The sequence below is a fragment of the Haemaphysalis longicornis genome, unplaced genomic scaffold (assembly GCF_048455015.1).
Source record: "Haemaphysalis longicornis isolate Haplotype H1 unplaced genomic scaffold, Haemaphysalis longicornis Haplotype H1 scaffold_1, whole genome shotgun sequence".
NCBI lineage: Eukaryota > Metazoa > Arthropoda > Arachnida > Ixodida > Ixodidae > Haemaphysalis > Haemaphysalis longicornis.
The window spans coordinates 473,247,870-473,268,493 of record NW_027526203.1 but is presented as its reverse complement, the minus strand read 5'-3'; the positions used below and the strand labels follow the sequence as shown (position 1 = coordinate 473,268,493).

Genomic DNA, 20,624 nt, shown 5'->3' with positions numbered 1-20,624 from the left:
ACTGTTTCTACGTTCGTTTCTGTCTACGTTATAAGTTGCGCTGTTTTGCGATTATGACAAATCTCTATACGGTTTTTGCACTATTCTAACGCGCACCTTTTTTTTTTTTTGGGGGGGGGGGGGGAACAGTAGCCTTCAAATTTCTGTGCGCGTTACAATCGGGCTCAAAACCAAGTCAGCTTCAAAGCGGCCATCAGCACTGACATTGAAACGAACGCTTCCCAAAATGCCACTAAATCCAATCCAAAACAATTCGTCAGCTTCAATGGGCATACCTTGGCGAACTGTTGCACATATGTCTGCTGATGCCATAAGCAGCTAGCTCGTTTAAGTAGTGGTAGCTAGCTCGGTGGTATCGAAGAGGTACCACCGGTGCTACCGCTATGAAACGACCACCCTCAAGCACAGGGCATAGCTTCACCTGCCCCCAGCGATGGGTAGCCAGCAGCACCATGCACACTGGCCGACCCGGAGACATGAGTGCACGATCGACGTAAAGCAAGCGCAGACGCATTTTTACGAGAGGCTTCGCCGGCCCTGACCACGGACGCTTTCGAGAATTTGAGAACTCCCGGGTGGAATTTATATATTAGCAGCGAATGAACCAATGGCCTTAAAGTATGAAGGTCAAGGCCCTTGAAATCTCCAACACTTTTAATGTTCCGCGGTCCAGTTTTAAGTTTAGGTGCTGAAAGAACCAGTTAATGAAGCACGGGGGATTTTTGCTGCGATAGTGCGTGCGTCAAATAAAATGTATTTGGCAGGTCCATACTTGGTGTCGTGTCATTTACATCTGCGCGGTGGAAGCTGTGTCAAATTATTCTTTCAAAGTATCCTAAGTAAACTTGCGTGCGTGTTACAATCGGGTGCGCGCTAGAACTGGAAAAATAAAGCAATTTCAGCAACGTTTCACGTGTATCAACATGCTGTTTGTTATCTTTTCACTGGTGCTGAGCCTTGTGAGGCAGCGAGAGGGATATGATGATGCTGGGAGCCGGATCAAGAATTCCGACGACTCAACCCCTTCGTGGCGGCAGATTCTCTCAATTCCGCAGAGCATTCCCAGCCATGCGGCATGCATTTCCCCGAGTGGTCCTTGACGCGCTGCGCCACTTTTGGCGATCTTGTTTTCCGTGGCTTCAGGCAGCCACCTCGCCCGAAAAGAATCTCTGCGCGCGTGCATTCGTGAAAGGGTAGCCGCGAACGCAAGAACGGAGCAACCAAGAATCGGCGGGGCAAAGAAAGGGCTGACGCTGCCCTCGAAAGCCGAAGAGGGGGTGGGGGGAGGGGGGGGGGGGCATATTTTCTGACTTTTTTGTTGACTCTCCAGTTCGAGGCAGCAGTACACTGAAATTTGGGCTGTTTTACGCTGCCTATGGGACAACCAAAACATGTGTTGGCGCCTCTTCACTGGTTGCACTACAGCGCTCTGTAAACTAGATAACTACTTTTGTAGGCGGATAAGAATTACTTTTACTCATTTGTGGATTCTCAATAACGTTTTTCCAACTTTGGAAGGAAGCAAGAAGTGAGAAAATTTGTTACAAATAATTTGCGCTGAAACCATCACAGCGTATAGAAATAAAGATGTGTATGGCGGAAAAAATAAAATGAAATAGACTTCATATTACACGATCACCCTGGCGTCGTGCAGGATGTGGAGGTGCTCGGAAGGGCAAGGTGTAGTGATCACCGTATGGTAAGATCTCGACGTAGGCTAGATTTGAGGAAGAACCGTAAAAAGCTAGTACGAAGGAAGCCGATCAATGAGCTAACAGTAAGACGTAAAGTTGAAGAATTCAGGATTTCGCTGCAGAACAGATATTCAGCTCTTACCGAGGAAGCAGAGTTTACGCCACAGGAAGCCAGCTATCTTCTTACACGCATTATCACATAGTGTGCAGTAGAAGTCGGGGGCACGATAGACATTATACTGGTAAACTTTCCGAGGAGTCGAAATATCTAATTAGGAAACGGAAAACCATGACAATCTCCACCCCAGATGACAGAATAATACCAGCGGGGCTTTCGAAGTTAATCGATAAGCGTAAGACAGCTTACATCCGGAAGTGCAATATGGAGAGGATCGAATATGCTGTAAAGAACGGAGGCAGCCTGAAAGCAGTGAAAAGGCGTCTAGGCATGGGGAAAAATCAGATGTATGCACTTAAAGAGAAGCAAGGCAATGTCATCACAAATATAGATAAATTAGTCATAGTAGCGGTCGAGTTCTATAGAGATCTGTACAGCAGCTGGGACGTCCAGGATAATGCCGAACGAGAAAGTACTTCAGATGAGATAAACATCCCACCAGTAACGACAGAAGAATTAAGGAAGGCTTTGAAAGAAACGAAAGGGGGCAAAGCACTTGGTGAAGATCAGATAAGAGCAGAACGCTTGAAGGATGGTGGGCAAATTCTACTGGTAAAATTGGAAAACATGTACATGCAATGCCTAATGACTGCGAGTGTACCGGAATCTTGGAAGAACGCGAACATCGTCCTAATCCATAAGAAAGGCGGCATGAAGGACTTCAAAAATTACAGGCCGATCAGCTTACTGTCAGTCGTCTACAAGATACTTACCAAGGTAACCGCTAACAGAATTTCTGCCACCTTAGATTTCAGTCAACCTAAAGAACAAAGGGAGGTTTCGTAAAGGCTCTTCAACAATGGACCACATTTCACGATCGATCAAGTGATAGGTGCGCGGAGTATACTGAACCCCTATATATAGCCTTCATAGATCATCACACATCTGCCCGCATAGACCATATTTATAAAGTTCGTGAGATAGATTGTAAATCTAGTGCGTTCCTTCACTCATTTTTTTCCTAAACCCATTCGTCAGTGGAACAGATTACCTTCTTACGTGTTTGTACACCAATCTAGTAACACGTTCCTGTCCACAGTTACGTCACTCGAAGGCCTAAACTAACATTGTCATGTGCTTACTACAGCCCAGGTTTTGCTGTTTCCTCAAATTACCTGTCAAGTGCGCTCACTATGCTGCAATTGCTTCTTGTAATACATGAATTGCAGTTTTGCAGCTTCGCCGAACACACTGTTTTTCAATAATCGTACCAATGCTGTCTTTTCATGTGGAGTGTCTGAGGGCTATCGAAAATGTTATATGCCCTTTCCATTGCTTTGTCGTTATTTGAACCTTCGATTCCCGCTTGTGTAAAGTACTCGCGAGTGCCTTTTTCTGAATTATTGTAATAATGCAGTATTTTTACGTGGCATGTCTTCGGCTATTTGAAATGTATCTATGCCTTCTCTTATAACTTGCTTTCTTACTTGCTGATAAGTACTTCCTGTGAGTGCCTTTTTGTGCACCCCCCCCCCCTCCACTGTAATGCCGCAAGGCGCTGTGGGTACTAAATAAATAATAATAATAATAATAATAATAAATTATGAGAAAGCGTTTGACTTGGTCGAAACCTCAGCAGTCATTCAGGCAATACGGAACCAGGGTGTAGACGAGCATAATGTAAGAATACTAGAGGATATTTACAATGGGTCCACAGCTATCATCATCCTGCATAAGGAGAGCAGTAAAATACCTATAAGGAAGGGCGTCCGATAAGGAGACACAATCCTTCCATGGTTATTTCCCAGCATGTTTACAAGAAGTATTCAGAACGTTGGATTGGGAACAGGTGGGAGTAAGGGTTAATGGAATACCTCAGTAACCTCAGATTTGCTGATGACGTTGCCTTGCTAAGTGACTCGGGGGACGAATTGCAAAGTATGCTTACCGCACTGGAGAAAGAGAGTAGAACCGTTGGCCTGAAAATTAATATGCAGAAAACTAAAGTAATGACCAATAACCTCGGGACAGCACAGCGGTTTGAGATAGGTGGCGCGGCAGTGGAAAAGGTAAGCGAATATATCGACTTAGGCCAAGTTGTGCCCCGGATCCCAACCATGAGGCCAAGATAATCAGAAGGATAAGAATGGGGTGGAGTTCATTCGACAGGCATTCTCAGATAATGAATGGCAGCCTACCTTGTCCCTGAAGAAGAAAGTGTGTGACAGCTGCATCTTACCGGTACTCACCTACGGGGCAGCAATTTAGAGGCTCACTAAGAGGGCTCAACTTAAATTGAGGACGACTCAGCGAGAAATGGAACGGAATATGATAGGTGCAACATTAGGGACAAGTAGAGAGCGGAGTGAGTTAGGGAACAAACGCGTGTTAAAGGAGCCATGAAGAGAAAACAAAAGTTTCTTTTATTCGAAAGATTAGGTGTTCAATAGTACCCTAAGCGCTTTCCCGGAAGCAAATGATGCTTTATTCACTGAGAAATAAGGCAATTTAAGCCAAAATTTTAAATCTCCCGCTAAATTGCACATTTCGTGACGTGAACAATGGCGTCATACGAGCCGGTCCATGAAACAGATACTTAGTATGTCGACTCCATATAGCACCCACACGCGGGAATCAAACAGAACCGGAACTCGTGCCGAAACCTAGACGGCGGACATTTTGAAAATACTAGTAAAACCTAGTGCACCCGCAGCCCTAGTCATGGAATCGCCTGATCCGGAGAACAAAACTCTCGCCGAGAAGCCCGGGCTTGCATTTAACAACCTCACACCGCTTGACCGCTCAATGCTTCTAAGTGCACGAGCGGCAGGAGTTGTGGGATACGCGGAGGGACCTGAAAGCGACCATTCCACGATAGCCACAACAGACGAACGCCCAGCCGTCGGCACCGCTGCCTCGTGAGCCCCGTCGCGACGGACGAATACAGACTGGTACGTATGTGCCGTATTTTTATAACGGCTAATAATAGTTCAATTTCAGTAGCAGTATCGCTTATGCCAGTTGGCCGGTGTCGTGTATGGAAAGCCGTTCGCGCGAGCTCTCTGCTTCGACCAGAAAGATACGAGCGTCAATGCGCGGTGTATACGGCATTTTTTTTTCCCAAGGTCAGAGCGCTTTGACGGCGATTTGACGAAGTCGGCGACGAGCGCCAGCATGTCCTAGGAGTGAGCTAACGTAAGGCTCCCTGCCGTAATCACTTCCTCAGAAATGAAGCGAGCACACTCGTACTTCCTTTAGCTCTCTTTCTCCTCCGTTTGCAAAGTTCACAAAACGTAGCCGCTTGCTTCGCCGAGGTTCGTCGTTGGGCAGCACATGAAAGGAGATCTCCTCACCGGCGGGGATGTCGCACTCCCTCGACGATTTGCCCGTACTACATGGGCATATGAAAACGTAGCAACGAAATTTCATCGTAAAGTACTCGAACAAACTTAAGTTTTCAGTGGTTGTAAACTGGAAACGAGCTCCTAACAATAGCAGCAAGCCAACACCATTCCGAAACTGCGACGACTGTCACTATCTCGTCGCTGCTTGCTGTTCCTTACTCCCCTCGTTTCTATTTTTACCTTTGCTCGTTGGCGATATGACGGCCAACCTCCTGTGAAGTGATTACGATACCAAGCAAGGTCGTGGCTATGCGTGCTTGGACGGTTCGTTGGCCCCGAAGAGCCTCGAACCGAAAATTCGTCTGCGCGACGGTGGCGACGGCGAGATGTCGAGTTCGGCTAGCGGTAGTTTCGTACGCATTGGCGTACACGCTTGCGTGTTTATTCGGAACTTCAACCGTTTGCTCCACCGTTCTTAGTGTGATAAAAGGAATGTGCAGTATGTTTAACGGGCATATAGCTCACTATGCAAACTGGTAAGCCCTGCCTAACTTGCGTTTGCTTTTGCCGGCCTCTGCCAATCGCAGAGTATTCTCGTGTGACATCATAGGTTCTGTTGCGGGAAATGAGCTGGTGGGTCGCATGGTCATTCCCTTATTTCCTAATTATGTAGCTTATTTGAGCGAAGTTTGTGTTAAAAGTGGTGTCAGTATGGTTCTAACGAGGCAATCTTTCGAATGAACCAAACTTGTGTTTTCTCTTCATGGCTCCTTCAAGGACATATTAGTAGAAATTAAGAAGAGCAAATGGACGTGGGCAGGGCATGTAATGCGAAGGCAAGATAGCCGTTGGTCATTAAGGGTAGGCAGATGGCAGATAGGCAGATGAGATCAAGGAGTCTGCCGGGATAAATTGGTCGCTTAGCACAGGACCAGGATAATTGGAGATTAGTGGGAGAGGCCTTTGCCCTGCAGTGGGCGTAGATAGGCTGCTGGTGGTGGTGGTGATTATTATTATTACTATTATTATTATTATTATTATTATTATTATTATTATTATTATTATTATTATGGTGGTTGTGGTGGTGGTGGTGGCGGCAGGAAGTTTAACCCAGCTGAGGTATTTCTTCAAGGTTGTAGGGAAATTTCGTGATTGTAAAATTTCTAGCCGATGCTTCAGCCAGTGCTCAAACCCTGGAAGGATTTTAGTTCAAGCTTACTATTTTTATGTTTGAATGGAAGCAGTGTGCAATTAAGCATAAACGTATACCCATATACAAATAACACGCTAACTCAAAGTAGCAATCGGGACACTCGCAATGTCTTGGCATTGAAATAGAGTTATCGCATGTAGGATTCCCAGTACTGAACTGCTGTAAAAAGTACTTGTGGTAATCACGTCTGTAATAGTAAATGCACCCAACGCAACCTAACACATTTTGCCCCATCAACCCAGCATTTGATTTCACGGGCTCCCAACTCACGCGCATCCATCTCCACCTGGAACACTGCCCCCCGTATTCTGCACGTCTTGGTGTAGTGGCTTCCCGGACATTGCGGGGAATTAAACAGCTCCTCGCTCGTGACCTTCAACCCCTGCCACGGTCCCCCTAAAAAAGAGCGCCCATCGCAAGGCGACAACTAAAAGACATCCGCCCGCATTTCCCATTGCAGCCTTCCCCTGCCGCCGCGAGGTATGCTTACCCTTGGCAAGCTCAGACCCTGCCTTGCGATCTAATTACCCCGCGAATCGTGACCCGACCCGGATGCCTTGTCGTCGCGCGGCCGATCGCCCTGCTTCCTTCCACACCACCGCCACTGGCGAGGGCTCCACCGCTCCTCCACCCAGTCCTAAGCCTCGGCCTGTCCCCCGACCGGGCCCCCTAATACCGCGCCTGCGTAGGCTGATTTGCGGCCTTCCAGAACCCCACCTTCGGCAACCCGGGCATGGGAAGCTTCGTATTCAGGTTTTGCAACGTCCACTACTCCGTACGGTAGGCCCGGGAAGAGCATGTTGATGCCTCCCCGTGTTTCGCAGGAACATACAGCCGCTGTACGGCAGGTGTACACACATGCAGCGACGGGGTGTGGAAAATAATTTCTGGGGCCTCGGGGACCCAGAAATAGTAAGCTGACCACATCCGTTTCTCCTTCCCTTGATAGCTCAATAAAGATATTTTACAACCCCCTGGGGGTCCATAAAGTGCTCGCAAAATGTGCAAACAAAAATAGTTATTAGGCCACGCCTCCGGCAGGCAATTGCGCCCATTTCTTTGCTAAATGCTGCTCTTGCATTCCTGCTCCGGGTACAGGCTTCACGCGCGCCTTTGTGTTGTTCTGTTTAGGAATTCGTGTTTATAGCTAAGCTGCGAGTGTTAAGCTTTTGATGTGCCTGCAACCACCAGTTTCCTAAACTGGCGACAATCTGAGCCCGACGTACAGAACCTAGAACTTAACGCCACTACAAACGTGAAGCCACAACAAGACTATTTCGTATTCCCCAAATGAGTTCTAAGTGCTCGTAATTATGGGGCCTCAGAGAACCGCACCGGAAGGCCGCGAGTGGCCGGTGAGCTCGGCAGTCGATCTTTCGCCCCACTGTGCCACCGTCATTGCCCCGCGGCAGACAACGGTGAGCGCTCAGTTTCTTGGGCACAGCGCGGGCAACACGGACTTCTCTTTGCTACCGAATGAAATAGTGAATCAACCTCTATTGAAACAAACGGTTACTTTGTTGTCGTTGGTGGGTGGGGTCCTTGGTCCAAGGACCGATTGAGGTTGACCTTATAGACCAAGGAAGTTAAACAAAGAAGGGCGTCAACTAAACGCCAAAACGATGATAGAACATCGTGCGCGCTTTTATTTCGCTCGCCGTCAGCATCTTCTTATCTTCCTCCGTTTCTGCTCAGTTCACCGCCCCCACGTTATGCACGCTCTTTGATGTTCAGCTTTTCTCTCATGTCCCTATTACTCCCTTCGCCTTCTCTGATTTAATGACGCTGTCCAAGGTCGACCAGGCACTTGCACCGACAAGGGTCGAAGTGTTCGCCCTACATAGCTAAGCATTTAACTGCGCCGCACGAACACAATGATTCAACGGCCGAACGCTGCATGCGCGTCTTCTTCAGTTGCGGTAAGGCTCGGACGCGGAACACAAAAGGCGTCCCGATGCAGGACGGCCACGCGAGTTGAAATTTTTGCCACTGGGAAGGTCACGTGAAGGCCGGAGCGGCGCGCGTTATCTCGAAGATTATCGAATATGGTCGATATTGTCAGAAGGGTGGTGCCCCTTCAGCCGACTTGCGGATGATACGCCGCTGAGAGAAAGCTGACAGACGCCATCTTTTTTACGTGGCATCAGCGTCACCTTCAGCTAGCAAAACAGGGAACTGTATTTCAGGGCCACTACTGGCCTAGAAACGAGGAAAGAAATCGGAACCTCACCAGTGGCCGCAGCCGCTTTCGAATCCCTGGTGCGTTTGATGGGTTCTTTGTAGATGCTTGAGAGCGGGCTCCGCGCAACTCTTAAAGCTGATCCCACGCAGCGAAATGCCGGCGAAGATGCGGCGACCGACCGACGTGAAAACGGCTGTTCGACGGCGATCTTTGTGGGCTAGATGTCAGACTCGCGGCGGCGAACGCGACCGGAAGCGTCAGAGTGTATTTGAAGATGCAGCCAATAACAGCTTTATGCTGCCTGTCTGCGCAGAACCCCTGCGCACTCAGTGGCCGAAAAGGAAACGCTAATTTCGGGACTTTTTTCTGTGTCCGCCTCTTTTCTCGTGAAAACCACGTCCAGAAAACTGCCAGAAAAGTGCGTCAGTAGCGGGGTGGGTAAAAGTGTAGCCGAAGCGGAATAATTGATAGTCATTTATTGCGAATACTGTAGGCCAGATTTTCTGACCCAAGGAGGAAGGGCAACTGGCAACACACAAAACATTGTTATACAAGGAGCAAATGTTTGGAAGTAAGAAAACAAACAAACAAAAATAAAAGGTACAAAGCACATCGGTAATGACATAGCACACCATAAAATGCATATAGTCAATGACAAATGCTCTCCTGAAGCGCTTCATAAAAACTCCTGGCTTCAATAACTGTTTCCGTGAACGCATTCCATTCATAAATAGTACGTGGGAAAAAACTATGTTTGAGCTGGTTTGTTTTAGCGAAAATAGGCTGAAGAGAGTAAGCATGCGTGTGTCGCGTCTTTCTTGTGCTTAAGGGTTGAATTAAATTTGACGGAGTCATGACTTCTGGCGTAACCATATTGTGCAGGAAGGATAAACAGGCCATGCGTTTTCAAACTTTTAAGGATTGAATGCCATTGCCAGACATAAGCTTCGACGGAGAAGCGTAACGCCCATATTTGCCAAAAATGAACCGAGCTGCTTTTCCTTGGACCTGCTCTAGCATGTCAATATCTTTTTTCAAGTGCGGATCCCATATTACTGAGGCCTATTCGAGTTTGGCCCTACCAAAAGTATTATAAGCTAAAAGCTTGGCGTGAGTTGGAGCATGTCTTAATTTACGTCTCGAATAACACAACTTTGTAAATGCAGCTAAAAAAATACGTGAAACATGGGACGACCAAGTTAAAGTAGAATTTAAAGTGAGGACGAGGTACTTATACTCTGCAACGTCTGAGATTACAGTGTTCTGCAACAAACACAGGGAACGAAAAAAAACTTTTGTGTGTTATTCTTAAAAACACATTTTTTACGGCATTCAAATTCATTCCCCACTCCTCAAACCACCTGTCTATTTCTACAAGGGGTTCTTGCAACACAACACAGTCTTCAGGTGAGCGATTTTCTCTAGTAACAATACAATCGTCGGCAGACAGCCTAACACAGACCGCTTCGGTAATTACATGCACCAAATCGTTAATCTAAATAAGTAACAACAGTGGACCCAGTACCCTGCCCTGGGGTACACCAGATGTAACAGCAAGAAAATGAGAAAGAACCATTAAAACTGCAGCGAAACGTGTTTTGGGTTTGTTTATTTATGTTTCGCTTTTGCCGCACGGCTGCTCCGGGCTGTGTTACCTGTGTTATCTGTGGGCCAAGTTAAGCGCGTGTTCTATTCTTTCTTTTTTATGCCGCATGTGTTATACCAGTTCAGAATAATCTTCTTTGGTCTACAGTATTCTGGATGTAATCCGACGGTTCGAGAAACACTCGCGTCGAAATATGAACGCCCACATAGCGGATGCGCAGTATTCGATTCGCCGACACTCGCCCGCGCACGTCACTTTGTTGACTGCTGCTTCCCGGCCTGTGTATTTTTTGAGTTGTTAGGGGAGCACAAGTTCGCTCCAATAAACTTGCTTTCCTGCATCAACTGCGTCATTTTTGGCTTCGTGACATCTGGTGGAGGTGTTGGGTACATGCACCCTAAACCCTCTTCAAGTCGTCAGCGAAGTCCCACTCATGCCAGCCGCCGAAAGCAAGGCCTAAAGGCGAAGTTTGGACCACTGCCGGATAAATTGAAGGCGGAAGACGTCTCGACTGGTGTAATGAACCACGCATCCACGATGACCAACGCAGCGAGCTCTAAAGTAGTGATGCAGCAACCCCGGGAGCCACCATCATTTCACGGGTCACAGGTCCGAACGTTTAACCGATGGGATGACGACGAAACACACAGGCGAGTGTTTTTCTACCTTGAAGACTCCGCGCGAATCTGGTTCGAAAACCACCAACGTACGCTGACGACCTGGGAGTTATTCAAGACCGAGCTTTCGAAAGCGTTCACGACTCCGGTACGCAAGGAACGGGTCGAGCAGCTGCTGCAGACACGCACACAGCATCCCAATGAAAGCGTGCTCGTGTTCGTTGAGGAGCTGAAGCCACTTTTTCGCTGTGTGGACACAGAAATGAGGGAAAAAAAGAAACTAAGATTTCTGATGCGAGGGGTTAAGAAAGAGCTCTTCGCATGTTTTGTGCGCAACCCCCCGAAGACCGTGGCCCAATTCACGTCTGAGGCGGCCGCGGTGGAGAAGACGCTTGAAATACGAACAAGGCAGTACGACCGCCCAATCAATGCGCTGGTTTCGGAGACGGAGAACATGACCTATGGCTATGTTCAGACTACCGACGTAACAACCATATCGTGAGCTATGGGCGTAAACAAACGGTGTCTCACGCAGTTCGGTTGGCTGAGACCTGAAATGACGTCATTCTTGAAAGACATTACGACAGTTGCGGCAACAGTCTGAACCCGGCCTAAGTCTTTATTGATGAGAAAGGCAGCATACATATAAAAGTGCAGAAGCGCTAAAAAGATACGGAAGGCGCAGCTTTCACAGAGAATGTGATTGAAGCTGTAGGTAGATTCATGGCAGGATTTATGCCATGAATCCATCATGTAGATGACTTCATGGCAAGGAACCATCTCCAGATTTTTGCAAAGGCATCTTAAGTTGCTTAAGGTGAATGGCCCTTACCTTGTGCCTAACTCGGAAAGTGTTTTGAGCTTTATTAAGGCATCTTAAGTTGCTTAAGGTGAATTACCCTTACCTTGTGCCTAACTCGGAAAGTCTTTTGAGCTTTATTACTGCGTACGAACATCCTCAGCAGCCGCTGCCAGCCTTTTCTATTGACGTTGTAGACCTGTTCTACACAATTCCACAAAGTCAACTTTTTTGTGCCGTCCGAGAAAGCATTGATGACTTTGGTCCTGTTGCTTTACAAAATTATATTGGTTTTAATGTTTCCAATTTTATGAAATTGTTAAGATTTCACCTCTCCTCTACAACACTTGCTTTTAATGATACACCCGTTCTTGAAAAGGAGGGGATTTGTGTCGGATCATGTATTGCCCCAATATTAAGCGATCCGTTTTTATCCTGTTTTCACAAGCGTAATCACACGTGCTTTGACACTGTCTGCGGAGCTAATACTCTAAATGTCTTTCGTTTTGTTGATGATTATCTGCTTTTTTTGAAGAATGTGCGGGCTGAGTATTCGGTTGTAAACAAGGCGTTTGTAATTCATGTGGCAAAGGGCTAAAATTTAACTGAGTTTCCTGAAGAAGTATGCCTTCAGTTCCTCGATTAAAGCATCGTTTTCCATGCGGGTCAGGTGTGCTGCATCCCCGGACCACAAAACATGTCCTCAACTACGATTTGGCCCATTCCAAGATTGTGAAGATGGGTATCGCCAAAAACTACATGCGCGTTGCTCTCAAAAAGTCTGGTGGCCACCAAATTGCATGTAGCCTTCAGCTCCAAGCTTGACGCCTGCGCAATGCTGGTTTTCCCGAAAACATTGCAAACGACTCCCCAAGAGAAGAGCAGGTATAAAAAAGGGGAAACGATCGTACTCTTGCAGCCACTGATCCTGCGCCACATATTGCGGAGCCTACATTCCAGAAAATTGTCAACGTCGGAGAAAATGAAATAAATACCATCATCAACACTGCACATAAGGCGCCCTCGCAATTGTCCCCGTGAGGCGAACTTACAACCTGTGGACCTCCAGGAATGAATACCCACAGGCGATGGGGAAGGCCATCAACTTGATGGAGAGACCAATAAACAAAGTTCAGGGGCAAGGAATGGACTCGGATAATGCAGGGAAGGGGCGGGTGAGAGCCCTTCGTCCTGCAGTCGGTCTACGTAGGCTGCTCTTGATGACAGTGATAAAAAGGTCCTCGAATTGGGTCTTTAAAACGTCTTTGAAGAAACCACAGAAACCACTCCTGTACCACGAAGGGAACGTGGCTGGGGAACCAAAAATCGGGACAGGCCATCGTATGGAAGACAGCCCCCCCCCCCCCCCCCCCCCAGACACCAGAAAAGAAACTACTGGACGCCACGATAGACATGTCACCGATAAAGTGACTCCACACAAAAACTCTCCTTCACCGAAAACATGTATCCAAACCTACACAAGTACAAGTGATATGGCATGACCAAGTTCCTTCGATGGAAGTTCCAAAATTATGGGAACACAGTTACACCGACTCCGGGATGTACGAAAGTACGACGCAGCAACTGTCGTAATTGAATGCTCTGCAAATCATTTCACTGCATGGATCTCCTTCCTACAGTAATGAAAAATCGGAAGTTTGAACGATCCTCTTGGTACTCCGATTAGCGGAAGAATCTAAAAGAAGCGTAAACATCATTACAGACTTTCAAAGGGCATTACAAAAGACCGGCAGAATACCTTAACTCTGCGTTAAGATACCCCATCCCCAGTGAAGAACGTTAACAACGTCGCCTGGACACCCGAACACAAGGGTCTGGAAGAGAACTAGGCACAGACCAAGAGGCACACGAATTCACATAGAGTACTCCTTGGGACCACAACTACCACAATGCCCCTTCTGAAAAATGTTAAGAACACCTCCTCGTCCTACTCTTAGGGACACACGGGGGTCCCAATGCCAACGAATTGCTAACTCTGTGAAGGATAAACCAACACAAGCATCTACAAATCTATCTGGGCGAACATGACTGGTGGCAAACATCAGACATTACCTATAAACTGAGCTAAAGTCGAGAAAACTACTAACCTATTCTACGCAACCTTGCCATCACCAACAGTGTGCTCAAGGGAAAACAGCTCAAACATTACGTATTCCACTTCTATGGAGACTTGGGAGGCAGCTTTGACCGGCTTATGACCCCTAAGTCAGCGTAAGCTGATTAACAGGAGAAGGCAAGGAGCGTCTGCATCTGAGGCTATTAACTTCTGGTTTTGACTTAGGGCTCCCTACCACTCTTTTCGCCCTTTTCCGAAACCCTATTTCTTCCTCATACGAAGATTTTCACTCTCTGTCTACCTTAGCAAAAAAGCAAGAACGTCCAGCCAAGACATTACCGAATAAACAGTTTAAAACACTTACGTTGTCTCCTTCACGCTCAAACTGACCAACACCCTGCAGCCGCAACCTTCAACTCTCATATCTTAAGCCTCAGAAGCACGATATGGCTTCTGTCTTTCTGCGGCCACGGGGATTAAAAACCTTTGCTGCTCGTCTTTCTCTCTTTACTGACCTTCACTGCTGGGCAGCATAGATCGTAAATGCAGCAACTCCGATCTGAAACGATCCCTAGTCGTCAAAGCAACGCCGTCGTTTCGTACATCTTAAGAACCAAAAGTATATGTAATCTGCAACTTTTTTGTTTGAAGTCCTTCTTTTTTTTGTTATTTACTGAGGCCATGCAAACAAACAAGCAAAAATTAGTGCCCTTCCACTCCGTGAAGAAGGATGACCTGCGAAGCTGGAAGAAGCCCACAGAGTGCATGAAACAAAACACGTTTGTTTGTAATTTGCGATTGAGCATACGTCGCAGCCAATTAGCTGATTGAAACTTGGAAGAACCGGAACCTTATCTTAGCGGACAAACATGGTGATCTCAGCTTCCCTCCCTTGTTGTAAGCATCTTACAGCCTGTGTAACACACCAACCCAACCTGCTCCACCACTGAGGACAGCGGAGAGGTCGCATTGGGGCGTTTGACGTCCACGCTTAACCCTCCCACCAGCCCAACGGAAATGTCATCAGTAAGGACAATAACGGCTCGAGCGCGGCCTGTAGGGGCGCCACTGTAATCCCCCTAGCGGCCCGTTTCGAAAGCAGCCGCGGGAGTCGCCAACCCGCTCCCCACTGTCACCGTTGCTTTCGGGGCCCGTTCACGACGGAGATTTACCGTTTGTAGGCGCTGGAAATACATATTTATGTGAAGCAGTCACTCTTTTCGCAAATGTGGTGTGTTTGCGAGAGTGTAAATGTGTGTGACGCGATCTTAGTCTGGTACATTCGGTCTGTACAAGCGCCAGGTGTGCGTCACACGTCGGCGTCGCGAAACAGGGAAATGCATATGGAGGTGATTGTGATTCCACTGCTCTCAAATTTACTAACAGTGTCTCCGTAAGCATAATTTACCCAGATGGTCAAGCCATGGCTATACATTACGATGTAAATCAGTTTTGTGCGCTTATATAACCTAGTGGACCTCTCATACCTGACAGCACGCCAGTTATGCTTGCCAATATCATACCTAAGATATTGATCACTACCCTGGACATAAATTTCCCGAACATTCTACGACTTAAGTACGATGGATAATCCAAAATTATACCCCGGATCAGCGCACCACAAAAAAGAAAAATAATGCTGGGGCGTCTTGTCGTGGGCCCAGCGCCCGCAGACATTCATATATGTTACATATATCCTCCGCGAGCAGGCCGGAGAATGGCTTCTACGGTAATGCCCATTCGCAACTAAACATTTCTTCGAAGCATAGTCATATGACGCAGGGAGCCTGCAGAATCTAGCACAAACGGAAATCAGGCCTTATCAGATATCCCACTCTTCTAACGACACCTTTTATCAGTTTTGAACTTGTATACCTCAAAAAATGCGTTCGCCGAGGGATCAGCTGTTAGTTGAAGTCTAAAAACTAGAGTGATGTGAACGAGTAGCTTGTGTGTGTGAAGTTATTAAAACGTTCTTTCCTTGATTTCCCTCCGCAATCATCCACAACAATACGTAAGCGTCCCCCTCCTCCTCCCCATGTCTCGCGAAATAGCAGTGCATTTCGCACACTAGTTGGTCTGGTAAGTCATACCCGGGTTAAGTTTACGAACGTCTTTAGCATTTCAGAAGCTGCACTGAGTTTTTTTTCCTTTTCTGTACGAGCTATTTGTTTCTTCCGGGCTTGCAGACAATTAATTTTTCAGTGGTTAATTCACTTTTCTTGGTTCTTGCTATAAGGCATGAGTGCACATCTTTAACGATGCAGAGCCTTGGAATATGCTTAACATTTTCGCATGGCTTATATTCTTATAAAAGGCACAAGTTATCAGGTATGCGTAATCGCATCCCCGATATATATATTTTTCTACGACGCATATATTCGTAATGAGGCCTCATTCGTTGTCCGCGCTACAAAACAAAACGCACCTCTCATTGTGCCAGTATCAGGTTTAAACGAGGCGACAATAAAATTCACTTGTGCCGGACGCATTCGGAGGTGACAGCGGTGGTATGCTGCTGCCGTCGCCGACACCCGTAACAGCGGCCGAGAAGGACGCAGAGCCGCGTTCCCGGATAGCTATTGTTGGTGTTTGAGCACCCTACCAAGACGCAGCGGCTTTTGAAGTGACCTAAGCGTACTGTTTACTTGCAGACGTCATCATAACAAGTTTTTTAGCTCTTGGAAGGGCAAAAAGAAGCGAAAGAGAACAAAAACTCTGCATGAGCCCCTATGGGCCGCGGAGCGCTAGTCCCGTTAACTCCGCGGAGAAGCGGCGGCAGGCGGCGCAGCGATCGCAAAGCTCGAGGCGTATAGCTGCGCGTGCACGCCCTCCGCCCACCCCTCCACTCCCAACCAACTGGTTATGTGCCCGCGCTCAGAGATTATAGACACAATCCAAACTGTCGCTCTAAAAGCATTTAATCTGAACAAGTAATATTGGCTCACGTCGGCGTTCCAAACGGGCAATTTGTGTTCATCCCGGGTGTATTTGCAGCTACTCGACGAGCTGCAAGTTGAAGCGGCAACGGTGCCTGCCGCGGCTTTGTGTTGTTTTTCTGCCCATTGGCGTGCATCTGTTCGGGCCAATGCTCCTTCAATTCCCGCTCTTCTTCTTCCAAGCGAACGAAATGCGTCCATACCGCAGCGGGATAAAACCTGGAAGGCATCAAGCTTTATTCTGGTGGACAAACATGTGGCTGTCCGTTTTCCTACCCGTCGTAGACATCTTACTGTTTTTGTAACATCCAAACCCAGACCCAAACCGCTCGATTACGGAGGACAGCTGACAGGGTGCTTTGAGTCATGAGACTTCCATGGTTAAATCTCCCACCAGCACAATCGGTATGCCATCGGTAGCGGCCCGAAGCGCAGTTGTGCATGCACGCCCCCCTCCCTCCACCTCCAACCCGTTCATGCATAAGCCGGCAAACGGTTACAGGCGCATGCTTAGGCGTGAAACGCACCGCCGAAAATGTCGCTATGAAAGCCTTTCAAACTGATGAGCAACTATGGGTCATACCGGCGTTCTCACCGGGCAAAGTGCTCTTCAACAGGAAAGAATTCGCAGCTACTCAGAGACGTGGAATTTGAGGCGGCAACGCCGGCTTTCGGTAGTTTTTGCGCCCATTCGCGCTTCTGTTGATTCTGCGCAATCGTCTGGTAACGGTGCTACCGCCGTTGTAAGCCGATTGCGAAACTGGTGAAACAGGCTTCGATGATGGCAAGGGGAATAACAGTTGTGATAACAACGGTTGGCGGTGGCGAGGAAGGAGGAGCCCCGGAGCGGCGAAGCACCTCTTCACCGGAATGAAAACGGGAAGGTTTTACATAAACTAACTAGCAGTAATAAAGTAATAAATAAATAAATAAATAAATAAATAAATAAATAAATAAATAAATAAATAAATAAATAAATAATCCTACCATCGTTCAGGCAGAAGGCAACGCACTCCTGCTGCTGCGAGTGCGAGGAGTACTCGACCCATGCCTACTTAGTTTCCTGTATTCGAGCAGCATGCCTAACACTCTTTCACCCACTGTTTCCGTTGGAAATTAAAGCTGAATACTGTAGTTTCTTCGACCTAGGTGTGAATGTTCGGTATTTTATAACGGCGGCCGGTCCAATTTCGGCCCCTCGGGGTCTTGGTACATTTTTCCACGAAGTGGCTTAAACGGGTCCACCGAGCACTCAGCCCAAGTACAATGATTGTTGCTCATGATGATAATTGATTTTTAGTGGCACAGGGCCAACAGGGAAAAGAACGCTAAGCAAATTACAGATATAAAAGAGAAGTGGTGTAAAGTGTGACTAAAATGTGACAGTTGAAGTAGAAGACAAATATGCGCGATACGAAATGAGCTCTGAAAATCTAATTTTCCATAACCAGTTAAAACCGCAGTGAAGACAAATCATGGGACCGTCTTGAAAATGTATGATGGGTGGAGGTGACCATGTATTCTGTAAAGGTGGGGAAAGTGTTTACGGTTTGTTGTGTCGAGTGCCCTACACGGAATTAGAATGTATGTACCTTAGGGACAGGTGTTCTCACACCTGCTGGACAGGTGTCTTCAAGGGCCAGCGAGCAGGTGCGAGGGTGTTGCGTGTGTGTGGCCTATCCGTGCCCGGGCTAAAGCAACTTCGATGAATCTGTTGCGTGAGTCACCAGTGTTGGTCCTAAGTGCGGTTTTATTACGCGAAGTTTGTAGTCTGTCTGCGCACTCCATTATGCTTGGCGTGTTTTACGAAGGGCTTGACAGATGTCTGGCTTGGGGTCGGTGTAGGGCACTGTTTTTCAGTCCACTGTATTCGCAAGGGCGGCAGCAGCGGCCATTTGATCCACAGTGCCATTCCCGGCGATCCCTGAGGGGCCTGGAACGCAGAACTTAGTTTCTTCTAGAATTAGCGCATGAGCCGAAATAATTGTTTTATAATTATAATTATTGCCCCCCCCCCCCCCCCCGAATAGATTCGGTATGAAATGCGCGTATCCGTTAACTAACTTCGGCTGGTAAAAGAAGAGTGAGGCCTCCGTACATATCACTTCTCATAGAACAACTGCATATGTGTTAAAAATTTGTATGCCTCATGTTCTGATTTGTTGCTTTTCCCTATAGAGGCGACGGAAGCATTCGGGAGTAATTTCTCAGGAAATATAAGGCCTAATGAAAAGGCTGGACGCAGAATATGACATGCAAAAATATTCGGTGATCTTACACAGAGGGAAAAGAATCAAACAGCGTTCGTTCTATTTGCTTCCGTCCTCTGGTTGTTCAGCTTCACTGCAGTGCCGAATACGCGTTCTCGGTGGAGGTAGAGATATGTACAAGGAAGGCGCCCGGCTACAATTAGTGGTGCCGGGCACTGTGCGCGTGGTTTGTGCGTAATAGTGCGCATATTTGGGGCGGCATAGCTCCGTTCGTTGACTGCTATAATTAACAACCGGGTCAAGTTGAGCCGATATTTCCAGTTTCGCTCTTTTTGCAGGTAATAAGCAACAAAAAAAACGTATCTTTAGTTTACTATACCTAAAACAACGATAACTATTTAGTAGAGAATGTAAACGAAGACAACTTACCAAACGATTAAAAGGGGCAGTTAGGGGATGGGAATTATATGAGCCCACGTAGATGTAGAAAACAAACAAACGCGGTAGAAGTTATGCATGTTGTAACTCGCACTTGGAACCATGCACGTTTCTAGTCATCATTCTTCTGTGATGAAGTAATCAGTACTCCTTCATTGCATTGAGAATTTTATCATCTCAACTATATTAGCATTTGACTGATATTCTCGACCAGATTTCTTGAAGATTGGAGTGCTTCCCCGAAATTATAGTGGGGTGAACGGCAATTAGCTCATGGCGCGAAAATTCCACAGATCAAGGTACACCCGAAACCATCACACAGCCAAAATGGTGGTTAGGTAATATATACAAAAGGCTAATGCATATGTTGTACCCAGGGAGGAAAAACAACGAATGACTATATTCTTTTTCAAGTCGTCCGTTGTTTTTTTCCACCCATACACAAAGAGCCCTAGGTCACACACTTTGGGCACAACCGCGAGTTTCTAAAATTACTAAAGCGGTTACCGGTCGGTACACGCTAAATATTACTTCGAAAATGCCAATACATTACCATGCCAGCCTACTACGTCACCTGCAAAAAAGACAAATATGCGCGGCAATTCTTATATTACTTACGATAATTTATTACTCGCACAACCTTTCCGCATAAATGAGGATGAAACGGCACTTCGGAGCGCCACGTACCTTTTGTAGGCAGGATGAGAACATTCGCAAAAGCCTCACGGTGATGGGCAAAAGTCCCGCCGACGCCCAGCTCCTGCCGCACATCACAGAACTCCCAAAACAAGTGTCATCCCCTTCGTAAATGTTGGACTACCTGCTTCTGTAAGAAGAGAAATCAGCCTGTTGCGAAAAAAAGTTCAGTGACACAAAAGTGCGTGTGGTGGTGAATGACGTTGCGCTTGATATGCAGGGGCTGGGCACCGAGAACCTCCCACTGGAGCGAAGCAGCAGCGTCAGAAAGTTGGCTCTGTCCTCAGCGCTGGGGACATCTCAAGCCGTCGTTTGCTGCTGGCTCACGCGGCAGAGCCAGCGAGCAGTGTAGATTGATGTCACGTTGGGATCGGCGAGGGGTGGATTGAACCCCGAGAGCCCGGCACGCGCCTCTGCCGCACTCGCGGCGGCACTGAGCGCGCGCCGCATTCGCGGCACCCGAGGTGGGTCCTAGCTTCCCCGGCGCCCTCTTGCGCCGCTGTGGTACAGCGAAGCCTCTGACGGGGCGTCCGCTTCGCGCCTCGCTCAGGCGGCACAACTCCCTCCAAGTGGTCATTCCGGGGCTTGCGTTTTGGCTGTCCTCCTGCTGCGTCCAATTAAAAATGTACAAGAAGAATTTTGTCTGAGCGTTTTGGTCCTGATCCGTGCCATGAGGGCAGGAATAGAGACT

General features: G+C 47.4%; 1 protein-coding gene across 1 annotated transcript in view; it reads right to left on the bottom strand.

Moving 5' to 3' along the window:
* Positions 1 to 20,248, bottom strand: part of LOC144156278 (alpha-1A adrenergic receptor-like) — a 464,281-nt gene extending 444,033 nt beyond the window's left edge. The window contains exon 1 of the mRNA XM_077688217.1: positions 19,925 to 20,248. The gene's annotated coding sequence lies outside the window, so the exon portion shown is untranslated. The remainder of the gene's footprint in view (positions 1 to 19,924) is intronic.
* Between the last annotated feature and the right edge of the window lie 376 nt (positions 20,249 to 20,624).